Here is a 14,236-nt window from a genome sequence, read left to right on the forward strand (position 1 = left end):
CAGGGTCTGTTCACAACATATTCCATGCTGGATCTGTCCAAGGATGTTTGATGGATCCCACTGACTTATAATAGGGTGTATTGGGTTTCATAGTGATGTTCTCATAACATACAGTATGTTATGAGAAAAGCTAGCATTAGAGGCCACAAATCATGGCCAATATCTTGTAGCCTTGGTAAAAGAGCCAAAGGAGATGCCTACAAAAGATGTCCAATGTGATTGTGGACATACAAGAGTCCAGCAGTTGAAGAGGCAATGTCTTATTCCAATGTTTGGTGGTTCTTAAACTTTTGTAAAACTATATACCAAGTGCATAATGGCAATTGTAGCTATAAAACAGCTGGGAAGCCATATGTTAGGGTACATTGCTTTATGCAATATGTTTTTTTTTAGGATACCCTAATCCTATGTATGAGGCATCATCAGTTACTGGGGTGGTGGTTACTTTGGTGGTGAAAAATGGACACCAAAGTGGCAGTCAACAATGCTCAAAGTTGTAATTTTGCATTATGCCAATGACAAGCACTAAATTTCTCAGGGTACACAGATCCTTTGCATGGGGAATCATCATGACAGTGTCATTGAGGTATTGGTGGCAAGACATTATCACCAGGCCAAGGAGTTTCAGAGGGAGCACTAAGACTCAAGAACTCGTATGTCTTTTTGGACCAGGGATGGTGCTGTTTCTGGTAGAAACATGCACATCTATTTATTTTTCCTTTAGGCATTTAGTGAAAAGATGTCATGTCCAAAGTCTTGCAGCCTTAGTGAAGAAATCATAGGAGTTACCAGCACATCATGCCCCATGTTTGGGGACATACAAGAGTCAAGTAGGTTGCCAAAGCCTGACAGAGCATGATGGGAGTTGTAGTTTTAACAGCTTTTCAGTCACAGGCTGGAAAACAGTGCCTTATGCCTACAACACACAGTAACTCTAGAAGTAGCTCTTAAGAGTAGATGGATTCTATGCATGGAACATCAGCATATGGAATCACTATGGACACCAAGGTCAAGGAGCTTCAGAAGGATTAATAAGACTTAAAAGGTTATAACATCACTTATTGGAAATTGAAGCTTGTTGTCCAACAATTTCTTACTCATAACCAACATGACGTCTGGTATATAAGATCCCAAAAAGAGCTGCTGCAGCTGCACAAACAATCTAGTATAATGGTTCACCATGTTGGAATGTTTCAAATAAGGGTCGAGGCCTAAAACTTGACCAAGGTCTACCCAGCTGACAGCTGGTGGTTCTATTGTTGGTGGTTGGATACTCCCAGTGGCCCCTGACCAGCAGAGGGGCCCTTTGGGCAGCAGAAGTCAGGGCCCAAGGCAGTCATTGAGTAAGCTGCATGCTGAACAAAGTAGGAAGAGGGGCCCTGAGCCTGCCATCCCCACCCTGACAGCTTGGCTGCAGCACTGAGCACCCAGCACCATGTGACCAACTCCAACATTAAGTCCCGGCCGCGGAAGGATCTGCTATGGAGAAGGGGGAAAAAAACACCTCACGGTGAACATCCCCGCCGTGATTTCAGCCCTGTCTCCTCGTATCCCTCCGTCAGAGAGCGGCGCCCCCTACAGGAGACAGTAAGTTGCTGCCGTTGCCATCCTCCCGCTCTGCTATCAGGACAAAGAGAGCCGGGTGCCTTCAACGGGGCTGAGAGCGCCGCCATTTCGGGCCCGCCGCTTCTGCCAGGCCGGACACGTTTGTGTTTTCCCGGGTTCTCTTCACCCCCCGCCCGGACAATGAGTCCCCCCACATGCTAATGAGCAGCTGACGCCACATCCGATCTTTCTCGGACGCCATTTTGGCCAGGGCAGGATCGGAGCCGCCGTGTATTGTCTGGAGGAGGAACCCGGCCGCCGGCTCCCGCCTCATCCTCCTCCTCAGCACCATCTCCCGCCACCGCCAACCCCTCCCTGCCGGCCGGTGAGGGGGACCCCGGAGCCCGGCACCTGGACAGCTGAAGGTAGGTGAGGGAGCCCCGGGGAGGAGGGAGCGCCGCCCCGCGACTGAACCCAGGACATTCACCGCACATGGGGCCCCTCATCTACAGGGCCCCATCTACACTGACCACATGTACGGGGTCCCCTATATACGGTGCCCACATCTACAGGGTCCCCCATATACAGTGCCCACAACTGTAGGGTCCCCCATATACGGTGCCCACATCTACAGGGGAGACACATCACTGGGCCCTCGCTACGGAGGCAGATATCTTACACAGGGCCGGGACACTGCCTGCAGGGGCCCCTCACACATGTCAAGTAGCCGCGTATACAGGGGCCCCTATACATGTGAACAGTGCCCGCGTATGCAGGGGCCCCTATACATGTGAACAGTGCCCGCGTATACAGGGGCCCCTATACATGTGAACAGTGCCCGCGTATACAGGGGCCCCTATACATGTGAACAGTGCCCGCGTATACAGGGGCCCCTATACATGTGAACAGTGCCCGCGTATACAGGGGCCCCTATACATGTGAACAGTGCCCGCGTATGCAGGGGCCCCTATAGGTGGACAATGCCGGCGTATACAGGGGCCCCTATACATGTGAACAGTGCCCGCGTATACAGGGGCCCCTATACATGTGAACAGTGCCCGCGTATGCAGGGGCCCCTATAGGTGGACAATGCCGGCGTATACAGGGGCCCCTATACATGTGAACAGTGCCCGCGTATACAGGGGCCCCTATACATGTGAACAGTGCCCGCGTATACAGGGGCCCCTATACATGTGAACAGTGCCCGCGTATACAGGGGCCCCTATACATGTGAACAGTGCCCGCGTATACAGGGGCCCCTATAGGTGGACAATGCCCGCGTATACAGATGGCCCTCACTTCACAGGGGTAGAAGGTGCCCATCTCTACAGGGTCCCTCTCATGTGGCGGGATGTAACCTCTGTATACCGGCACTGTATATTAGACACCTCGCTGTTTATAGAAGACCCTACATCGTACTGTCCCTGTTTCCAACTATAGGAGACACGTTCTATACCTGACTGCACCGTATGGATTATATATACAGGATCCTGAGCATCTAGAGAACATTTCACTCAGATCTATAGGAAGAGGGAACCGCTAGAGCAATGGGACCAGTACAGCAACCGGACCGTCTATAGGGGACACCCCAACCTGTTCTCTATGGGTATAAAAGAGGGACCAATATACATGGTCCCAGCATCTATTGAGCACATATCCGTACCCTGCTACTACAGACGGTATATAGGAGTTGGGGTGTATACTGTATAAAGATGGGAGTGCATACTGTACATAGGTGGGGTAAATACTGTATTGTATATAGATGGGGGTAGACTGTGTGCACATAGGGGGAGTGTATACTGTACATAGGTGGGGTAAATACTGTATTGTATATAGATGGGGGTAGACTGTGTGCACATAGGGGGAGTGTATACTGTACATAGGTGGGGTAAATACTGTATTGTATATAGATGGGGGTAGACTGTGTGCACATAGGGGGAGTGTATACTGTATGTAAATGGGGGGAGAGGGGGTATACAGTGCCTGCCGGGTGGCGATCGCTGTCATCATGTCACATTCTTGTCATGTAATTGTCGCACACGTGTTATAGATGAGCTAGAGTTAATACCGGGGGGGTGATGTGTATGAAAGCAATGCGGCTGTGGGCAGGGAAGGGGTTAACGCTGGGGGCGGGCTATGTCTGCTGTAAAAAGGCGCGCTCCGAGCTGTAGCCATGCTGCCCGCCGCACTTCCTATAGTGTACAGTGCACCGAACAAAGGCCCCGGGCTCAGGCTGCTGTCACCCCTGGCCGGTATTGTCTACCCGGACAGTCGTGATCTGCAGCCAGCAGGATGGAAGACATAACACGCAGCCTGCGCCTCCACCCAACATGCACCGCAGCCCGGAGTCATGGCGCCCACAGTCCTGTAGGGGGCGCGTTCTGTGTGCTGGGTAAGGCTGTGGGGGAGGGGAGGCTGGAGCAGGAACTGCAGCACAGCGCCTCCTACCAGGCAGCAGAGACTGCGGAGAGCTGTGAGTCACAGCGGCTTCCCCGGCCGTCTACTTGTGTACACACAGTGCTGCACGAGCGCCTCTGCGGCTGACAACAGCTGAGTGTATTACCCAGTGTGGGCATCATGACTGACACTGTCTGTACTCTACTATTTCAGGAGGACCCACTGGATGCATGGATGTTATCTGCCCTGGCCTTGCCTTCTTTGAAGATACCATACACTGGCACCATCTTTACTTTAACTTTTTGATCTAATTTTGAGAAACAAAAGGTTTGTTCTTGTTCCTTGTATTTAGCTTATGAATGTATTTATTGGGAATAAAATACATTCTAAATCATGTACTGTAGCACTGTGCAACATGTGTTGTAACAACTGTGCCCATGATCTCGGGGAGTGAGGTGAAGTCCAGATCAACTTTTTGAAGTTTCCAACTTTTTCCCCCCTTGGTCAGTGTTTCCCAACAGGTAGCTCTCCAGCTCTTACAAAAGTACAACATCCTTTAGCTGTGCATGCTTGATGGTAGTTGTAGTTTTAGAACAGCAGGGGAGTCATGGTTTGCAGACCACTGCTCTTGGTCACAGGGGGAGATTTATCAAAACCTGTCTAGAGGGAAAAGTTGTCCATAGCAACCAATCAGCTCACTACTTTCATTTTTAATAAGGCCCCTGCAAAATGAAAGAAGCAATCTGGTTGCTATGGGCAACTTTTTGCACAGGTTTGGACAAATCTCCCCCCATGGTTCTGGAATCAGTGTTTTCCCCTTTCACATCCATACTGATAGCATCCAGTGCAGTGTTTGCTTAGTCTGCATTCAACAACAATGACTGGTTGCACTGGAGTCAGGTGTGTTGTGGGTACAATTCCCTGAGGTTTCTTGCACTACTTTGGATGTCTGGAGTTGTGTGTGTCTGATGTAACAATGTTTACTTGGGGCCTTCAGGGGAGAGGGGATCACTTTTGACCCAGCATGCTCAGGTTCTGTATGCCATGCTTAGGTTTGTTATACTGTTTCAGTGTTGTGTATACACTCCTGTGTGATGTGCTATCTAGAGAGTTAGGCTGCTGTCTTAGTTTTTACATTTCGATCAAATTGACAGTTTTATTTGAATATTTTTCTGCATTTCTTGTTTGTGACATGATGAGCAGAACCTCCAGATATTTTTTTTTTCCCATCTGTTGATTCAGTTTGTCTCAACCAGATAGAATACATCATCTAGTTTCTGTAGTCCTGACAAATCTTTGATCCTCGGTCTAGGTGAGGACTAGCAGATTCCAGGGCCTAGTAGCCAATTCTTAGATATTTGCTGTCATTTTTCTTTTAATTTTGTACTGCGAAAATCCCTCCCTCCATGGAGGAAATTAAAAGCTATGGACACCTTTTACACTTTTTGAAGGAAACTCTTTCCCCCCCCCTTGCTTTTCAGCTATGGTGCCTTTAAATGTTTGATTACTTTTGCATCTACAATCTGCTGTATGAGTTATATTTTCTCTATACCTATGTTTCTCCCTTGTAGACTACCTTTTGTGTTCTCCTCTTTTTCCAGCCTGTATGAGGTGTTTCCAGGGTTTTTCTAAGCTGGCCAGTAACCTCCCCTGTTATCTCTCAGAGCAGAAACTTCATCTGATGCATTTATCTTGTCTTGCTTTGGGTAGCAGCTAAATAAATGCTAGAGAACTTCTGATCAGAACTTCTAATTTGAAAGTTGTTTAATTTTTCATTTGGGAAACAAAGACGAAAAAAGTGCTAAGGTATTCATAAGCCTTTAAAGATATAACTCAAGTACATTAAAACATGTCCCCTATTTATAAGCTAGGGAATACGTGTTTGATGGCAGTGGGTCTGACTGTGAAGAACTTCCCCCATGATTTCCAGAATGGACCCCGTCTCAACCTGCATTCACTGTCTACAGGGCTGTTGGAGATACAAGACCACACTATACTTGGCTTTCTCTGACACTCCCATACAGTGCACAGAAAGTGTACAGACACCCCCCCCCCCCCCCCAGGGGAGAGATGGCTCCCTGTTTTGGGGATTGTGAGGGTGAGGGGGTGGGCATAGGTTTCAGCAGTCCGACCCCCGTGATTAGACACTTACCCTTTTCCTGTGGATATGGGATACATTTTATACTACTAGAGTACCCTTTTAAAAAAAAATATTGATTTGATTGGTGAGTTTGTTTGTAATGTGTATTGTTTCCAGAACCTCTTAACCAATGGCTGAAAGTTAAAGGGGTACTCCGGTGGAAAAGTTTATTTTTTTATTTTTTAATCAATTGGTGCCAGAAAGTTAAACAGATTTGTAAATTACTTCTATTAAAAAATCTTAATCCTTTCAGTACTTATAAGCTGCTGAACACTACGGAGGAAATTCTTTTCTGAACACAGAGCTCTCTGCTGACATCTCTGTCCATTTTAGGAAGTGTCCAGAGTAGGAGAAAATCCCCATAGCAAACATATGCTGCTTTGGACAGTTCCTAAAATGGACAGAGATGTCAGCAGAGAGCACTGTGCTCGTGATGTCAGAGAGCTGTGTTCCGAAAATAATTTCCTCTGTAGTGTTCAGCAGCTTATAAGTACTGAAAGGATTAAGATTTTTTTTATAGAAGTAATTTACAAATCTGTTTAACTTTCTGGTACCAGTTGATTTAAAAAAAAAAAATCCATCGGAGTACCCCTTTAATGTGACTTGGTTGCAGACATTTGTGAGAGGCAACGTGACCCCCATAAGCTTTTATTAACTGTGATGCAGTTGTGCAACATGGCCAAAGTAATTATTTAGGGAGACCACAGATTTCCTCAATGACCTGCAACCAAAGTATTTGTGCCATTTGTATGTGCCTTTGTTGCATGACTTTGGCACAATTGTGATTTGGCTTTGAAAATGTGTATGTGCTTTTGAGGTAATTGCGACAATGTTTATTAGGCTGGGGGTTACAAATCTTTATATGTAATGTCGCAGTGCAATATTGGGATCTTTGTTGTGATACTTAAAGGGGTACTCCGCCCCTAGACATCTTATCCCCTATCCAAAGGATAGGGGATAAGATGTCAGATCGCCGCGATCCCGCTGCTGGGGAGCCTCGGGATTGCCGCTGCAGCACTCCGCTATCATTACTGCACAGAGAGTTTGCTCTACATGTAAGGACGGGCAATACAGGGGATGGAGCATCGTTACGTCACTGCCCCACCCCTCGTGACGTCACGGCCAGCCCCCTCAATACTAGTCTATTGGAGGGGGTGTGGCGGGCGTCATGCCCCCTGCCATATACTTGCATTAAGGGGATGGGCCGTGATGTCATGACGTCACGCTGCTCCGGCCACTGTATCACCCGTCATTACGCACAGACCGACTGTTATGCAACAGCGATCCCGGGGCTCCCCAGCAGCGAGACCGTGGCGATCTGACATCTTATCCCCTATCCTCTGGATAGGGGATAAGATGTCTAGGGGCGGAATACCCCTTTAAGTTGCTGTACAGTCCTAACCTAAAGCTGAATCCACAGTTTGTGGATCATCCACCCATCTAATGTGTTTGGCGTTGTCTCCAGACACTCTCCCAATAGCAGATGTTAGGGGTGGGGAAGAAGGTTTGGGCATGCTGGATTTCAACATGCCTAATCTTTTGTTCCATTCTAAAATGAGCCACAGTCAGTTGTCTGGCAGGAGTTTATTCCCTGATGAGAATCTATGCACACTTGGCAAAGCCAAGCATGCATACATATGGAAATGGTATGTGAAATATCTGTTAGCCAAACAAAGGGCAGCTAGCTATATAAGATACATGGGCAGCTTTAGTGTAAGCCGCCTTTCCACTTAAAGCATTGGTGTTGGATGCCTTTCCATGCACCAGTGCAAATTGAAGGTTTTCCACTGAATGTCCCATACTGGATACTGTACATGTGAAGGCTCTTTGTACCATGACAAAGAGCCTTTACAGGGGATTTCCACCTTCAGTTACAAGGCAGGAAGTCATGTTTATGGGTTTTGTTGGAGTCTGCTCTGATTTTCAGAACAAAGGATTTTTTGCCTTCTTGTACCAGGCTTTTTTTTGTGATTTGGAGGTTACTTTTGTTGTCCCCTTTTTTTCAGATTTGCTATAATGGAAAATGATGTAATATATTAGAATGCTGTTCCTCCCCTTGTCTCTCTCCAGCTGTTGAACTACAATTCCCATCATGCCCAGACAGGCAGTTGTTGCATACCTTCAATTCCCATCATAATGGAAAATGTCATTTTCTAGCTACTTTAGAGCCACAAGTTGGGAAACACGGTTTAAGATTGTTATTAAAGTTGTAAAGTTTTCTGCCTCACTTTGCAATTACTTGTTCCTGGTTTTGACTCTTGAAATATCAGATGTAGCTCTTGTGCCCATAGTTGGCATATGAAGGTGCCATTCTTAGGTTGGCAAGCACTGGTTGTCAGTGGTGCTGCATACAGGTGATGTCCAGTGAGAGTAGGAAACAGGGTACAGAGAGGTCTGTGTAACATGCTTTACGTGCTAGTGGTATTCCTTTATGACCGAGCAAACCTACTGGGTAGATCTTGACTTGCCATTAAGAAATCCCTTTGCAGATCAGAAAGTGGTCAGTTCTTCTTGATATCTCCTAATTCTTCAATATGCTAAGTCCGCATCTGAGGAATTTTCTGATGTTCTCATTTAGCAGAGAATCAGTTGCCTTGTGAAAAGTCTTACTTGTTTTTTTTTTTTTGTCATAACTACACAAGAGTTTGTCAATTTCTTCTTTCTTCTGTTCCATTTCTAATAAGGCATCATAGATGGAGCAGGGGTGTGGAAATTTTATAAAAAAAAACTACTTGTCCACGGAACTAAAATGGAGCAAAATCTACTTGTCCCTCATGACGATCTACTTGTCCGGCCAATTTTCGCTTTTACGCTCTGATTTTTTCCTCCTCGCCCTATAATAGCCATAACTACCTGCTATAATGATACCTTTTAATTTTTCAATAACGTATTCTCTGAACCAAAAAATATATATATATATTTAGGGAAGTGAAATTGAAATAGTAAAAGATAATTTAGCAGATTTGGTGTTTTTCTTTTCTGCGCCATTTACCTTGTGGTTGAGGTAACATGTTAGTTTTTTACTTTAGGCGCCTGATTACAGCGATACCAGATTTGTATAGTTTACGTCATGTTTTACTAATTCTGAACTTTTTCTAATTTTTTTAATTGCCATTTTTTTTAACCCCTGTAGCTTTATTTTTTTCCGCATACCAGGCTGTATGAGGGATCATTTTTTGCGCCATAATCTGTTTTTTGTATCGGTACCATTTTGGCATTGATCTGACTTTTTAATCGCTTTTTAACTTTTTTTTTCTGGGATATTATAAAAATTGCAAATCTGTGGTTTGGTATTTTTATTACATTTACCGTACGGGATACATAATGTTATATTTTAATAGGTTGCACAATTACACACGAAGCGATACCAAATATGTTTTTATTATGTTTGCATGTTTGTATATAGGAAAAGGGGGCGATTTGAACTTTTAACATGGAAGGGGTTAATGCAGCGGTCTTCAAACTGTGGCCCTCCAGATGTTGCAAAACTACAACTCCCAGCATGCCCGGACAGCCAACGGCTGTCCGGGCATGCTGGGAATTGTAGTTTTGTAACATCTGTAGGGGCACAGTTTGAAGACCACTGGGTTAATGTGTATCTTTCAAACTTTTATTAAAACTTTTTCTTTTACACTTTATTAGACTTATGAGGAATCATTCGATTCCTCAGACAGATGAATAGATTCTATTGAACTCTATTAATCTGTGTGCTCTGTGATCCATTGATAGAGCCTGGTCCAGCCAGGATCTATCAATGACAGAGCCGGGACAGGAAGAAGCAGAGGTAAGTTCTCCGGCTACCTCCATAGTGGATCGCCCCCCTGCAATCGCGCTGCGGGGGGGGAGGGGTGATTCACCCCCCTAGCCCACCAGGGAGCATTCACATGTCCCTTTAGACCAGTGGTTCTCAACCTTTTCGGTGACCGTACCACCCAAGGCCTAAAAGTATGTCCACGGGTACCCCCTCACGCGGAACTTGCGAGCTAGTGGTACCCGCAGACAAAAGGCGTGTTCTTACCTTTATACTAATGCATCCCTTCTCCATCTTAAAGGGGTTATCCAGGAAAAAACTTTTTTTTTATATATCAACTGGTTCCAGAAAATTAAACAGATTTGTAAATTACTTCTATTAAAAAATCTTAATCCTTTCAGTACTTATGAGCTTCTGAAGTTTAGGTTGTTCTTTTCTGTAATCTCTGATGACACGTGTCTCGGGAACCACCCAGTTTAGAAGAGGTTTGCTATGGGAATTTGCTTCTAAACTGGGTGTTTCCCGAGACATGTGTCATCAGAGAGCACTTAGACAGAAAAGAACAACCTTAACTTCAGAAGCTCATAAGTACTGAAAGGATTAAGATTTTTTAATAGAAGTAATTTACAAATCTGTTTAACTTTCTGGAACCAGTTGATATATAAAAAAAAGTTTTTTCCTGGAATACCCCTTTAATCCCCTTGTGCTATTATTCCCCCTCCGTCTTACTCCCCCTGTCCCACAACTCCCACCTCCCTCTGATTCCCTTTTACCATTATTCCCCCTCCATCTTTATCCCCTTGTGCCATTATTATCAAATATGGAACAAGGGAATTAAGATGGAGGAGGGGGAATAATGATACAGGGGGATTAATATGGAGGGGGGGGTTTGATAATTCCCCCCTCCCTCTGATCCCCTTTTGCCATATCGGATAATAATAGCACAAGGGGATTAAGATGGAGGGGGGGGGGATAATCAACCCCCCCTCCTCCATATTAATCCCCTTGTGTCATTATTCCCCCCTCCCTCTGATCCCCTTTTGTCATTTCCCCCCCCCTCCATATTAATCCCCTTGTGCCATTATTATCGCATATGGCAAAAGGGGATCAGAGGAAGGGGGGAATGGTGCAAGGGGATTAAGATGGAAGGGGAGAGGGGAGTAATAAAGCACAAGACATAAAATTTCAATGCCTTGTGCTTTATTACTCCACCCCCCCCCCCCCCTCCACCATTATCCCTCTCCCCCTCCATCTTAATGCCTTGTGCTCCGTCCCATACAGTCCCCCCCCCCCCCCTCTGTGTCATACAGTTGTTTACCTGGCGTCCTGTGGTCCCGTTGCCTGCTGCTTCACGGGATGTTCCACAGGGCCGCACTGACGTGGGACGTCCCCCTGCGCTGTGCGGCAACTCCGCGCAACGTCAGGGGAGGCCACACGTCTCCCTGGCAACCACGCAGCTCACTTACAGTAGCCCCGGCCGCATCTCTGGCCGCGCTACTGTACAGTGAGCTGCCGCGGCTATGCGCTGACAAATACTGGCCAATGCATGGCCGGTATTTGTCAGCGTTTTCGCGTACCCCAGGTTGAGAACCCAGGCTTTAGACGCCGCTGTCAGCTTTGACAGCGGCGATCTAAAGGTTTAATAGCCAGCCGCGGCGATCGCCGCATGCTGGCTATTAGCGGCGGCCCCCAGCTACTGAGAACAGCCGGGGGCCGCAGAGTATGGAGCAGGCAGGAATCCCGAGCCCGCTCCATACATACTGCAAGCCGCATACAGTCTCCCCGTGCAGATGCGCCTCCTCCCCTCAGCTCTCCGAAGCTACAGCTGGGGGGAGTGAAGGCAGAGGACGCAGATCTGCACGGGGAGAAGTAAGCCACGCCCCCTCATCTACCCCCGCACGTCTGCAGAGCAGGGGAGAGAGAGACATACACAGCTTCTCATCTCCCCTACTCTGCTTCGGATCTGCAGTCTGTATGGAGCGGGCTCCCGACTCCTGCCCGCTCCATATAGACTGCAGATCCGCCGCACTTGTCAGGTCCGGCCCTGCTTGCCCGAAGCCGGGCTAAGGGCTGGACAAATTCACCTGCCCGGCGCCCAAAACTGCTAGTCCGGGGCGTCGGGCGATAGAAATTCCACATCCCTGATGGAGGTATTTGCCTCTAGTTATGAGCCAGAACGATCTCAGTCATGATCTAGTGCCTAGGTGGTAGTAGAGTGGCGTCTTCCTGGTTAAAATAATTTCTTTGAGCAACTCCTTTTTGTAGATGGTTCATGGACTGTGCATGTAGGTTGTACATGGAAAGTGGTCTCTAAACTTCACTGTGGAAACTCAACAATTTTTTTTTCTGAACAGCAGTTTTAAGTTTTCAATGCATTCTGAATAGTTGAAGGCAATCATACCTCCTGTGAAAGGTTTTAGTTTAATTTTGAAAATATATTCTTACTCATTGAATGAAAACATTCTCATTTACAACCAGAATATAAAAACTGATCCATGGTCCTGTTCCCACTGCATTTTCCTTGGGAAAAATACAAAATTGATGTTTATAAATGCGTATTAGCCCCATTCAGTGGGTATAATCCACATCTTTGGCTTTCCATATGGAATATGTGCAAATAAGGAACCTTGTTTATCCACACATCACACAGAAAAAAACATACATTGCAGTTCACATTATGGACTACGCTGTGTATTTATGGTTGTCATATGTAGCATGTGGAATACGCACTAGGTTACGGCCCGATACTACCCACATCTCAATGCAATTCTCCTGTTTTGTTAGTTTGCTACAATGTATCAGCTTGGAATCCCTGCCTTTTCATCTCGGAGAATGGTATATACCTGAATCAACTATAATAAACCTTTAGCTTAGAGCTGGGCGGTATGACGAAAAATGTGTAGCATGGTATTTTTGTAAATTATGGCGGTTCCACAGTATTTAAAGGAGTAGTCCAGTGGTGATTCAGTGGTGAGCAACTTATCCCCTATCCTAAGGATAGGGGATAAGTTGCAGATCGCGGGGGGTCCGACCGCTGGGGCCCCCCGCGATCTCCTGTACGGAGCCCCGACAGCCCGCTGGAAGGGGGCGTGTCGACCTCCGCACGAGGCGGCGGCCGACACGCCCCCTCAATACAAGTCTATGGCAGAGCCGAAGCGCTGCCTTCGGCAATCTCCGGCTCTGCCATAGAGATGTATTGAGGGGGCGTGTCGGCCGCCGCCTCGTGCGGGGGTCGACACCCGCTATCTCGGCGGAGAGCCGGGGCCCCGTACAGAGAGATCGCAGGGGGCCCCAGCGGTCGGACCCCCCGCGATCTCAAACTTATCCCCTATCCTTAGGATAGGGGATAAGTTTTTCACCACTGGACTACCCCTTTAACGGTATTTACACCCCCCCCCCCCCATATCATCATGTGACCCGTGGGCGCTGCTTCTCTCCTCCGCCCCATCACCGGCTCACCGGAAGAGAAGCAGATCAGCGCCCGTGAGTCAATATGATTAGTTGCCTTATGTGCGGACAGCACGCTGCAGCTGATTAATTCGAAGGGGGAGGGAGAGGCCCAACCGGTATTGCGCTATAGGAAAAATTCATATCGTGCATGAACATTTTTGCAGCATTTTGTATGAACCAGTATACCGCCCAGCACTACTTCTGCTATAAAAAGTATTGGGGTCACACGATTTGCCTCTTTTTCAAAAAATCTGCTGAGAATGCTATCTGATCCACACACAGATTATCCCTATTGATCAATATGTTGCTTGCTTATGTGGAATCCAAACAATCAACGTTGTAACATTCATTATTCCATGCATATTTTTCCTACTGCATGTAAATGGTCTATATAGTAGCCCATTCACCTTCACTAGCTGTAGAATGTCATAATTTAGGTAATGAATGTGTATGTGCTGTCTTAACTGTGACAGCAAGCAGAGATCTTGTAAGGGCTTGTTCACATTACCGCTGTGCTCTGGTATATGAAGCTCTGTTGGAATGACTGGAGTTTAGTGGGGGAAAAAACAGTACCCAATTTTTTTCTAAATTCAGTAATATGCAAGATTCCATACGGATCCCACTCAAGTCAATGGGATCCATCGGGACCAGTTGGTGGTTATGCTCCGATCCTGCTCAGTCTGTTCAGAGCGCAAAAATAAGGGAACCTAGCCTATGTGGTGAAATATTGTTACACGCATACCCAGATTTACTAAAAGGGCCCATGCACACTATGAAACTTTGGTATTCTGTTGCTCTTTGCACGCTGCTCAGCTCTGATTCCGGACTCCGACAAAACAATGAACATGTTTAATAATCTTTCAGTAATATTCCTTCCAGGACTGAATTGCTGTCAATGGGGACTGCGGGAACATTTGCATTGATTCCGCCAACACCTTGCTACACGTGGAATC

At 46.6% G+C, this 14,236-nt stretch overlaps 1 protein-coding gene across 2 annotated transcripts in view; it reads left to right on the top strand.

Annotated features, from left to right (window-relative positions):
* Positions 1 to 1,372: 1,372 nt before the first annotated feature.
* The window catches only part of ADNP (activity dependent neuroprotector homeobox), a 44,634-nt gene continuing 31,770 nt past the window's right edge, over positions 1,373 to 14,236 (top strand). The window contains exons 1-2 of one of the 2 annotated variants that reach the window (XM_056549172.1): positions 1,373 to 1,970; positions 4,156 to 4,269. The gene's annotated coding sequence lies outside the window, so the exon portion shown is untranslated. The remainder of the gene's footprint in view (positions 1,971 to 4,155; positions 4,270 to 14,236) is intronic. The other variant, XM_056549173.1, reaches the window with a different exon arrangement.

The sequence above is a fragment of the Hyla sarda genome, chromosome 12, assembly GCF_029499605.1.
Source record: "Hyla sarda isolate aHylSar1 chromosome 12, aHylSar1.hap1, whole genome shotgun sequence".
Classification (NCBI taxonomy): Eukaryota; Metazoa; Chordata; class Amphibia; order Anura; family Hylidae; genus Hyla; species Hyla sarda.